This window comes from Bidens hawaiensis, unplaced genomic scaffold, assembly GCF_021521415.1.
Source record: "Bidens hawaiensis isolate Kalapana, Puna unplaced genomic scaffold, B.hawaiensis_p1.1 tig00012269_1, whole genome shotgun sequence".
NCBI lineage: Eukaryota > Viridiplantae > Streptophyta > Magnoliopsida > Asterales > Asteraceae > Bidens > Bidens hawaiensis.
The window spans coordinates 531,411-542,463 of record NW_027491994.1 but is presented as its reverse complement, the minus strand read 5'-3'; the positions used below and the strand labels follow the sequence as shown (position 1 = coordinate 542,463).

The window sequence follows — 11,053 nt, the reverse complement described above, 5'->3', positions numbered from 1 at the left end:
TATTGAAAATGTGCACCAAAACAAGCTAGATCAAACGTTGTCGATGCGCATCAACGCAATTCCGCCCTTGACTCAAGATAAGACTCATCCTCTTCTTCAGCCAAATAAGAGAAGTACCCCTTGTTATCCGGATTCCTAATCGAACAATGCGCACAAATTTCACCTTTCCACCCGTCAACACTTCCATTTGTCCCATTTTGATCATAGCATCCACAAACTTATCAAAAAACAACTTCTCATCATGTGCAAAACTCTCCACAATTGGTCTAGTCACTTCATGAGTATACAAATCTTGATCCGAGGTAAAAAGCCCTTGTCGGTTCATTAAATCGACAAAGTACTTATTATCAAACTTGTTGGGAGAGTATATGTCCATGATGGTGGTGGCATTGGTGGGACAAACCTCTTTGAGTCCATGAGCAAATGTTTTTGCCATGGTGGGGTCTTGGGTGGGATAGAGACGTTCGGCGAAAGAAGAGCAGTGGCTAATACCAATGGTGTGGCCACCCGAGAGGGCTACCACGTCGGTTGGGGTGAGGTTTTTGGCGGCGAGGGCGGAGAGGATGGTGGAGGCGTTGCTTGTTGGGGCTGGAAGGTTGGCTAGTGTTGCGTTTTCAGTGGCAAATGATAGACCATCTTTTCTGCCTAATGGAACATCATATTTCGGTCCACCTGACTATAATAACATAAGAACGCACAACAAAACAAGGTTATTTTCTTTTTCAATAAATCGTTAAATAAAATAAATCGTTAAATAAAATAAATCGTTAAATAAATAAATAAACCATTGAATAACTTTTGTGAAACATGTGGGTTAGAAAAGAAAAAAGTATTATCGAATACTCAACCTAGGTTAAAGATTTTTGCAAGTACTTTATTAAAGTCACTCAAATATACTTCTCTTTAAAAATGATTCAACTTTGGTTAGGTATTATTTTTTTAGGTATATAATCTTATGTATTTTTTCTTATTGATATTTTAAAATTAAGTGATCTAAAGAAAAATACATAAATCTAGTTTCTTATTTAATGATTTTCAGTTTTATATTACCTAAAACAATCATAATGAGTAAATCTCAAAAAACCTAGCTAGTGATAGTGTAAGAAAATGGTAAGATGTAACTACAAAAAACTAGAGCTTTTTTTTTTTTTTACCTCACTTGAATAATTATAAAATATTGTTAAGTGAATTTTTTTCTTTCTCCAACTTTAAGTTAAATGTGAAAAACATAATTAGTAAATCGGTTTCATATATTCTCATTTTGTTACTTCATTTCTAAACGTTTCAACACAAGTAAAAAGAAAATTAAGAAAAACAACAAAGAATGATTTTAATAAAAAAAAACTTAGGGATCCAATAACTTTAGAGGTAAAATATGTACCAGATGAACCGCATCACGAGCTGCAAGAGCAACAATATCAGAACAAGAAACAATTCTCCCGCATTCTCTATGTACTAGGTTTCTTAGTTCTTCGATGATGTCGAATGCCTCTTTTCTTAGATTTTGGTTAGGAGGCGCGGTTTGTTCACTTGGACCACCATGAGATTCATCAAGCAACACAGAACCATCACAACCCTACATGCACCAAATAAAATAAAACATAAGTACTTATAATACAAAACAACTAAACAAGCACATGCTTATATATGATGATTACATATTTCTTTATAAATTGTAATTATTAACCATAATGAGCATTATTAAGTTGTACCTGAACAAAGCAATCGTGGAAGTGAAGTCAGAAGCACTAGCAAATAAACGTTGTTTTTCATTCAATTACACTTTATCATTGTCTATTAGGCGTTCTACATGCGTCTCTTAGCAATAATCTGTTTATTTTAATGAACAACAGCATAACGTGACGAACGTTAATAACATTGATTGTTGATGAAACTTATGAATGATGTGCATATGTAGCGCCACACATTGATATCAATTTAGGTATCTTACATGATTAGTCGAATATTGCATATATGTAGTACATAATGTATTTTACTGCATATTTTTAGTTATATTGCATATGTGTAGTGTTAAACACAAGAATGTTAACGTGAATGTATATATTTTAGTACATATAATGTGTATAGTATTGTGATTGCATACTTTCATATCAATGACCTCACATATAAATTCACAGGCATGAAAAACAGAGAAAGGTCACGAAAAAATGAAACAAACACCACTGGTGGACAAGGAGTATGGGGAAAAATGGATGATGAAGAGGACCAATTTAGATATATGCTATGTTGAAGTTATATGAAGTGATGATTATATAACATTTCCATTACGCATATTTTTTGAAACACACTTATATAATTGTATTAACTGTATTGCATAGACGTAGTACTACTGTATTACATATATGCAGTACCATCTTGTTACGTATATGTAGTACTGCAATATTACATATATGCATTACTTATAAACACTAACCGTTTAATTTAGTTTTTAACTGGGTTATGAATATATGACATGAAGGAAGTGACCAAGAATAAAAAAACGCTTTGTTAAAAATAAAATAGCATTTTATAAAAATGAAGGAGGGCCGTCAAATATATAGCCTGGAAATATGATGACATTCGGCTTCGCATCAACAGTTTGTTTGTGTTAAAGCAGTGTTGGAGAAAAGATGAATATAAGATTAAATATAAGTAGAATGAGTTGTTCATACTCATATCATAGCCTCAAGTCAACCATATATATATATTTACTTTATGCCATATAATTTTTTTTTACTAGGGGTGAGCATTTCACAGGTCACAAACAAATGTACCCGACCCACTAACCTGTTTAATAAAACCATATTCCATATATGGTCCCGGTTTCGGCTTTAAAAGTTCAATCTAATTGATAAACGATCTGGGTCGGGTCATGCCCGAAGGAACATTGTTGGAACCACAAACCCATGAAACTCCTATTGCCGCTTATATTCACATTCATCTTAATACAGTTTGCATATAAACCAATTCAACCAATCTTATCATGCAAACCATTAGTTCATTCAGTTTGCAAGGTAGCAATAGATTGGTGGTACACTTCATGCAAATAAATCATGTAACATTCATGCACAAAAACCTTTGTATTGCTAGTCAACCTTCAACCATGAAAAAAATTTGAGAAAATTTTGACCATTTGTACTACTATATGGAGTTGCAGTAGATGAATTCTCACAACTAATTAACAATATTTTGAAGTACATCATATAAATTACTCACGAATACACACAACAAACCGGATTTATGCATAAAAAAATCCCATAGTTTGTTAAAAAAACCATTTATGGTGTAAAGCGGTTCCACAAATCTTATTTAAAACGTGGTTTAAAAATCAATTAGCTGCTAATGGGCAGTCTATAACAGACGTGTGAAACCTGCCAACCCATCCCGTAGAAACTGTTTCAAAATATGGACGACCCATTTGTAGATGGTTCATTCCGGTCCAGTCATACCCGTTGCGTGATCATATATCAGAAAATATTGTTTTAGAACCATTACCAACATAGAGAATTCAAAACTAAATATGTTACGACTGCGATAACCACCAAAGTATTCATAACCCAATGTATTTTTATAGTACAAATATTTAAACAAAAAAAAAACAGTCCTCATCAACAATTAACCACATCTTTTTCTTGTTCATTTCATCTGGTCAATATGCTTGCATCAATGCATGATTTCTTTATACACTTGTTAGTTGATGTAGTAGAGTTTGCATTGCGGTGTAGTAGTTCACCTAATGGGATGATGGTAATGGTTATTTTGGGTAAGTTTACCCATATAAAGATCAAACGACACCAGACAGACCACATATCATCATAATGATCATAAATCATCTTCAAAACTACATAATACAATGTTTTAATAGTCAACAGACTGCATATATGTATTTTTTATTAATATTACATATATATGTAATACTAGCAGTGTGGTATTACATATGTGTAATTCTCGTTATGACACATCCGTAATACATGTATTACATATATGTAATACCAGGGGCGAGCGTAATTAGTGCTGGACCGGAAAACCGGATAACCCAAATCGCAACCCGAATATGCAATATTAAATTCGGTTTAAGGTCAGGTCATATATCCTTTTTATTTTGGTTACGGGCCGGATATCGGGCAAGGACAAGGGTTACCCGAGTTTTCATGCCCGACCCGAATTTGTAATCAAATTTACAAAAGTTATTTATGTTGATACCATATTTGAGGGCAGGCTGATCTTCTTTCTTCTCTTTAGGCTTTAACCTATTAAAAATAATAGCCGATCACTATCATAATACTTGTTAAAAATCAAATTAACAAAGCAAAAAACAAAAGTAGAAATCAAAGTTGATTCAAACTTACAACATATTTCGTTCAAGAGCATTAATCATCTATTTATTTAATTTATTTTCAATTAATTTCCTTTGAGACATTTCATCAAAGAGTTGGAGGACATTCCCAGTCAAAGGACTGATTAGGCCTACGTTGATCGATTAACCACAAAAGCTGAAAACCAATGTTGTACTAATCAATTAAAAAGGAAGATTGAGACCCAAATTTAACATATACTTCAAAATCGCAAAAAACAAATGAACCACCTGCTAAATAAATAGATACTACACATGTGTAATACTCAGTATTACGGTATGAAATACATGTATTACATATATGTAATACCAGGGGCGAGCGTAATTAGTGCTGGACCGGAAAACCGGATAACCCAAATTGCAACCCGAATCTGCAATATTAAATTCGGTTCAAGGTCAGATCATATATCCTTTTTATTTTGGTTACGGGCCAGATATCGGGCAAGGACAAGGGTTACCCGAGTTTTCATGCCCGACCCGAATTTGTAATCAAATTTACAAAAGTTATTTATGTTGATACCATATTTGAGGGCAGGCTGATCTTTCTTCTCTTTAGGCTTTAACCTATTAAAAATAATAGCCGATCACTATCATAATACTTGTTAAAAATCAAATTAACAAAGCAAAAAAACAAAAGCAGAAATCAAAGTTGATTCAAACTTACAACATATTTCGTTCAAGAGCATTAATCATCTATTTATTTAATTTATTTTCAACTAATTTTCTTTGAGACATTTCATCAAACAGTTGGAGGACATTCCCAGTCAAAGGACTAATTAGGCCTACGTTGATCGATTAACCACAAAAGTTGAAAACCAATGTTGTACTAATCAATTAAAAAGGAAGAATTGAGACCCAAATTTAACATATACTTCAAAATCGCAAAAAACAAATGAACCACCTGCTAAATAAATAGATACTACACATGTGTAATACTCAGTATTACACACATAATACATGGTATGAAATACATGTATTACACATCGTAAAACTTAATCCAGTAATTAGGTTAAATCAAGCACTCTGTATTCCTAATAAATCATAATTAACAATCAATTGTCTACTAATCATGTCGTAACTTGCGAGTAATCAATTAAACTATCAAGTTAATACATGAAAAATATAACACTCGAAACAGAAATACCTACGATTGCCATGATAAACGATTGAAATCATGTTGAATCGATAATCGATCTTCAATATTTAGAGCTTAGAATCATCGAGTAAGATGTATTGTATGCTCTGTTTGTTGAAATCGTTGCACACGGCTAGGGTTTCATCAAACATGGAGGTCAGGTTTCCATCGAACAGGGGAAACTAATGTCTGTCCAGGTCTATTGGGAAACAAATTTACAAATATAACCTTGTAGTTAAGAGTTCTCTAGTTCTCTCCTTAATATGAAGTTCTCTCTTGATCATTTCCCCACAACATATATACATATACATATACATATATATCACACACACCATATATACATATACATATACATATATATATATACACACACATTATCGGAATATAAATAATAATATTATTTCTTCAACTAAGTGACAATAACTCCACGCCCAAGCCCCTTTTCGCCCAAAAATCGCCCGGGGGGCGGTGTTCGCGCCCCTTCGCGCCCAAATTCTCCCAAACTCTAGCCCCACTACATATGGCCTTAGAGTAGTTATTTCCAAGTGTAAATAAAATAAAAGAAAAAAACGAGAAAAATGAAGGATTACATAGCCACTTGAATAATACAATGATCTCATTATTTTTATCTCCCGGATATAACTATAAGCGCTACAATATCACTTCCCCCCCCCCCCCTCCCCCCCAAGTTTTCACCGTTTTGCATTTTCGACCATGTCATTTCTCGTATACATATTTCGGGCATAAGTGTAATGTTGTTTCTTTTAACCCATTACCCATATACACTTAAACTTGAATTTTTAAGAAACATACTATTAATGGAACAACCCTGCGAGGTTTATTGTCACTTATATTTTGATTTTGATGTGATTACTAATTTGGAGAGGTTTATAAACTTACTTCAAACATTTCAAATTCCGTAGGAAAAAAACGGATCCCAAGGAGGGAGGGTGTTCAAGACTTCAAGCCTTGCCCCGAGTTTTACCTTGCCACTCTCAACTCTCACTATGTATCCTCCTTTAATGTGTATAATTTGTCACTTATGTATTCATCACTTTGTTAGTTGTTTAGAAGGTTAACATCTATTAGCAATGGGTTACAAATAGATTTATCCATCTAATTCTAATTTATTGTTGGTAATTTGATTAAAATAATCACCCGCCAAGTCTTTTATGACAGATTGCATTCAAAGGTTTTAACGATGATTATATATATAAGTTTATATATAACAAAGGGAACAGTCCAACACTGCACTATCATCAAGATCGCATGTCAACATGTAATTAAAAAAAATTAAGATTTAAGCTGAATACTAATTAAAATGGATATAGATCTTGGTTGGATTTCATAATGGATTAGGTGAAATTATATAATATTTTTAAAAAGTAGAGGCTGCTACTTGTAACTTTCTTGAAACATTCCACGTATTTTCAAGATTATAAATCAAATATAAATTAATGAAAAGTGGAAATAGATCATGGAAGTTGAATCAAAATATATGAAACTCAAGGATTCATAATGTTTTGAATAATTATATTTTGTGATATGAGCTGGAAGGCAAGCAATTGTTCTTTTGGACTATTTTACAATTTTTACTAGGAAAATCCAAAGATTTATCAATTTTAAATATTACCAAATGTGGTTTTTATTTTACTTTTTAAGCAAAAAGTTTAATTTTAATAATCCAAGTTGCTGAGAATTTATCCAATGATACTAATGATACTACGTACATTTACTTTTTCTTGTAAAGGTAATTTCAGTTCCAGCTTTCAACTTTTATTATTGGTTAAATTGTTTGTGTGGATTGGTCAGTGACTCGTAATGACTTGGTTTAGATATCAAAATCCAATATAAAATTTTTACATCCAAATTTGTATGCTACGTGGATAAAAAGAAGTATCCTTTGAACTATTGTGTTTATACGTATTTTTGAAAAGTTAGCTACACATATGTAGTTAATATAATATAACTATGATTTGATTACTTGAAGATGTATAGGCTGTACATTCTAACATGGATCAAACACATATCAAAGTAGCATTCCATCAGACTATCACACATGGGAAGATTGGGAGAAGTGTGTGTTTTCTTTTGTGGACGTAGGAGGTTTTGTTGTACGGTTGTGTTGACTCTTGTTTGTTTCTTTTTTTTTTTTTTTTTTTTTGTAGCTTACCGCTGATCCAGTTTTTTTAAATGGCATTGTTAAGAGAAAACCTAACCTTTTTACTTAATCGTAAAACATTCATATAATAACCTTTTTAGTTTTTAAATATGCTTTCTTAAATTCCTAAAAATTAAATATATTATTTATTAAAAAGTTGTGATTTTTGGCAAGCTTTTAATCCAAGGTACGAATACCTTGGCAATTGATTTCCAGTGCTGATACTTGTGTGTTATCTTCCTTTATCGTATCTATTAACTAGACATTTTTGTTTTTTGGAACGGCTCCATTAGCTTGACATTCAGGGTATGAAGTGTGTAGTGTGCATTATACACAAGAAAGCTAGAGGATCTATATACATTTTAGTAAAGATAATTATTAGTGGTGTATCCAACCTAAAGTATTTCTTATTTCCGATTTTACTTTTTGTAGTTTTTCTTGAATATCTCTTTTAGATAAGCTTTAGAATTTGTAATATTGCAATTTGAACGACCAATCTAGATCACTAACGGGCCACTGACTATCCGATTATCTCCATTCCATCCTCAGGAGGAAGCTCACCAATAGAGGTGTACAAAACCGTTTTTTTCCAAGCCGAGCCGGTTTGGGTTTTGCATGTTCAAAACCGGTTTGACCCAAACTGATTCGGGTTCGGTTTAAGCATACAGTCAAACTGATCCGGACCGGTTCGGGGTTTGGTTTAACCGGTTTAAGACAAAAAAACTGATTAAATACCTGTTTGATTGTGGAATAACCTTACCGCTATATGAACCGGATGACCTGGTACTGTTTATCGGTTCCGGACCGGTTTTTTTTACAACTCTACTCACTGATAGGTGAAAAAACCGCCTAGGTCCAACTTGAGTCATCTGTCTTTTAGTCTCAATTAACACTTGAACCCAAGACCATTTTACTTTTCAAACTATTGAATACAATTTTTTTTTTGTCTAATTCCAAATATAATACAGTAATTTCTAAGCCCAAAAGAAAAACAATTTCTTTTAAACGCCCAGTCCAGTTTCGCTGGCGTGCTGGACAATTGTTAGGCCGTTTAGACATACAAGCCTGTTGGGCTATTTTTTTGATAAGAAGCCCAAAGAGGGAGGGGGTAGGAAATGTGTCTTATTATATTGTTTGCAATTCTTGAAACTAGGGGTGGCAATCTTGACCCATGGGTTAAATGAGTTATATCAAAATGTATAAGATGAGTTAGAATTGGTCAAACTAAAAAAAGAAAATGATTAAAACGGGTCAAAACGGGTTGACATTTCTCGAGGGTTTTTTTATGGAACGAGAAAAACAGAGGAAACTTGTTAGTATTTTTACTTTTTAAGTTTTTGATTTATATTTCAAGTTATAATTTTTTAATTATTTTTTTTGAATTTTCTGGTAAGGGGTTTTGAAATGGGTCAAAATGGGTTGAGATTTTAAAACCCATTTCAAAACCCCTCACCAATAAATTCAAAAAAAAAAATTAAAAAATTATAACTCGAAATATAAATTAAAAACTTAAAAAGTAAAAATACCAAAAATTTTCCTTCGTTTTTCTCGTTCTATAAAAATAAAAAATAAAAATAAAAAACCCGAGAAATTTCAACCCGTTTTGACCTGTTTCAACCATTTTTCTTTTTTTAGTTTGACCCATTCTAACTCATCTTATATATTTTGATACAACTCATTCAACCCATGGGTCAAAATTGCCACCCCTACTTGAAACTATTGGTACTTAAAAAAATCTGTTTATTAAATGGTCTAGTATTATGTTATTTGCTTCTTAGAAAAGTGAGATGAGTTTAAATTCTTGTACAGGTTAGTGGATTGTAGATGTAAAAAATATTGTTGTTAACTAACTTAAATAATATATAGGTTGAAATCACAGATATGAGCATTTACAACTTTATGTAATTATCAGTGTTTTTACAACCGGATCAATTATCAAACCGACCATCTTAGCAGTTCACCAGCTAGACCTGGCTCAAAAATCGAATGGATCATAGTTAACTTTGAAAAACATTTAAATATAGCATAAATTATAAAAATTATACATTTTAAAGTTTAGTATTATATGTTATTGTCAATTACATATCAAAAATAATATATATATATATATGTATGTATATGTATATATATATATATATATATAGGGTGCAATTACTGGGGGTAGGATCTAGAGAGAAATCCTCTTAAAGAGAGTACTAGAGAACTCCTCCTAACACCATTGATTTTAATTGACTAAATGCTAATAAAAAGGTAGAGAGAAAATAAAAGGTTCATGATTTTTTTAATGAGGGAGTGTAATATTGGAATTGACAAAATTACACACGTTCTTTCTCCCCTCTTCTCGTTCACTCATGTCTCCCATTTGTGATCTAGGGTTTCAGTTGCCATCAATCAATCGTCTAGTTCATCAATCAGCAAAATCAAAGCATGAATCCGAAGAACACTAACAGGTAAACTATTGTAATTTTTAATTTCACATATCATTAGTGTTGGGTAGGCGTATTATACACCAATCAAGCACAAAGAAAGGCTATCGCGTTCTACAGGCTTTTTTTTTTTTTTTGATTTTGTCTAATCGAATAACAATATAGCATGATTGAACATTAATTTGTGCACTTATTATAAATGATAACTGTGAATGGTCCAGACATTGATGATTTTCAAGAAATTGATTGTCCTACCATTGTTGGTCGGTTCAATTGCTTATGGATCCACGATTAATAAAGGTGTAATGTGTTGTCAATACACAATGAGTTGGCTGGTTATTAACTGTCCAACTTAAGTAAGTTTTATGTTTATTAAGGTTGCACACCAAGTGCTCGATGAATTGCTTGTGAGCGAAAACAGGTCTTATGACTGATTTATGGCCTCAATGCACATATTTAGACAATGGGAAAACACAAACGCAATTGTATCAGTCAATTTTTATGCATTATCAACAACAATTAGTAAGTTTTTATGATTTGTCAAGTATTACATATATGAAGTGCATAATTGATGTATCAGTTATCTACCAAGTACATATACGGTGCTTGTCTATTAAATACATATGTGGCCCGGTGTATTACATATATGCATTACTTGTCTATTATGTACAGTCTGTCGTATTACATATATGTAGCAGCTATCTATTACGTATATGCAACACTAATATGTTACGTACATATGTCATTTGTATATTACATGCATATGAAGTCTATTGTAATACTTATATGCAACACTTGTCTATTACGTACGTATGCAAATATGATGTATTACATATATGCAATAGTTTTCTGTTATATACATATGAAGTTTGTTGTATTGCATATATGCATCACTTATAATTTATGCATTAGTTATCTATCAAGTACATGTGCAGTCTGTTATATTATATATATGCAACACATATTTATTATATATA

The 11,053-nt window shown here is 32.2% G+C and overlaps 1 pseudogene across 1 annotated transcript; it reads right to left on the bottom strand.

Moving 5' to 3' along the window:
- On the bottom strand, window positions 1-1,739 carry LOC143540516 (peroxidase 12 pseudogene; annotated as a pseudogene). Its single transcript, XR_013136605.1, has 3 exons — window positions 1,713-1,739; window positions 1,382-1,576; window positions 1-676 (listed from the first exon to the last, which is right to left on the bottom strand). The product of XR_013136605.1 is annotated as a peroxidase 12 pseudogene (transcript).
- Between the last annotated feature and the right edge of the window lie 9,314 nt (window positions 1,740-11,053).